The sequence below is a fragment of the Phalaenopsis equestris genome, unplaced genomic scaffold (genome assembly GCF_001263595.1).
Source record: "Phalaenopsis equestris unplaced genomic scaffold, ASM126359v1 Scaffold234292, whole genome shotgun sequence".
Lineage (NCBI taxonomy): Eukaryota > Viridiplantae > Streptophyta > Magnoliopsida > Asparagales > Orchidaceae > Phalaenopsis > Phalaenopsis equestris.
The window spans coordinates 23,009-24,781 of record NW_018252212.1 but is presented as its reverse complement, the minus strand read 5'-3'; positions in this window follow the sequence as shown (position 1 = coordinate 24,781).

Genomic DNA, 1,773 nt, shown 5'->3' with positions numbered 1-1,773 from the left:
GGCATTTATATATGAAATGTAGATATAAGCCTCAAATATCTAAATAACATGCAAGACCAAAACATCACGTAATTTCTCATTCAAAGATGTAAAGCCAAATCATAGGTTAGTTTGAGATGTCACTGACTCTTATTCAGTATCTTTGATCATCTCCTACTTTTCGCTCCTTAAGATTCTGAAAATAACTATTCCTATTCGAACCTATCTCACTTGATTTTCATATAAACAATAGTGGAAACCTAAACATTGAATTCTTGAAGACGAAACCTCTAATCATTATCGAGAGTTTTCTCAAATGACTCCCGTCATTTGGGATGTAATTAACTATAGGGGCTTTCTATATGAAATTAAGAACCCAGATTAATCTAAACACTATCTAATCCGTGTATTAGATAGGGGAGCTTGTCGGCTATAAATTTTCAGACCAAAATAGAGTCATAAATTTGTAAGTTTAGATAGTTAAGCCTACTAATAAGTGATATGATCATCCTTCGAGATGATGTATCATTTATGGTATCGTGCTTAGCTATTTAAACTATTAGATATATGAGGTCTATTCGGTCTCATCATTTTTCAAAAATAAAGAATATAATTTTCACAAAATTAAAATTACATTATATACTAAATTTAAAATTTAAAAAAATGTTATTTTCAAAAAAAAAATAGCCTACAAATTCTGGCAACTCCACTGGGGACTAAATCTTCTCTCCGTTTTAATTATGAGGTTTTGTCTTCATACATCGATAGTGTGCCCATGTATCTAATGGGCCAGACTATCATTCTTTCGTTGACATGGTTTCCTCATTTCTTTCTTGAGCAGGTATTATCAACTCCCTCGATTTTGGAGCCACTGTTTAGTCATCCTTAAACAGAGAGGTTTCAGAATCTTTAAGTTTACAAGGGTTGGACTCCCAATAAGTGTGATAGTTCAAGAGTGATATACCGAAGCAAAGTTGATACGAAATCTAACTTCTCTTGTCTCGGACTGGGTCCTACACCTCCTAATAATTTTCTATATTAATGATATTTTTGATTTACCTAAGTAAAATATCTAGTTTAAAGTATATATATATATATATATATATATATATATAAAGATTTGTTCGGACAAGTCTCGAAAGAGACATCCGGTTAAACAACTTTGTTTGATTGAAGAAATTTGTCCTAAACAGTTGCAACAACGGCAGTAGATATTGTGAGTCAAATTTTTGAAAAATTTTCCCATTACAGAAAATGACTTCACCAAAATTGATCTTCTCCTTTGTCACTGGGATGGATCTAGTTGTGAATAAGAGCGAGTTTCCTGACAAAGCTGTTGTTCGCTTCGGACAGGGATTTGATAACACTGACATTAAATTCAGAGACATCACTGTTGCTGTGTAAGGAACAAGATTCCTGAAATAGTAGAACCGATAATGGAATTTAATCTGAAGTCAACACCTGAGTTCCCGCCCCTAAAGAGGGCCTTAGTTGAGAAAGACCCTGTCACTGTTGCAAAGTCTACTAGAGTTGTTGGAAATACTTCTAAGGCCACCGTTGCTACTCTCACCGGACTAGTCAACTCACCTGTCACTATTCCCTCTCAACTTAAAGGAAAGGGGATTCAGGAAGACGATGAATCTTTTTCTGTGCAAAGATCAACGTTCTTAACATCCCCTTCTGTGTTCGAGGTAGGATTGAATTCAAGGTCTGCACCTCTGACTAGAACGCAGAGGAGAAGTAAGAATCGAAAGCTAGCTAAAATCAGGAAAGCGAAAGACGCTGAGATGATTT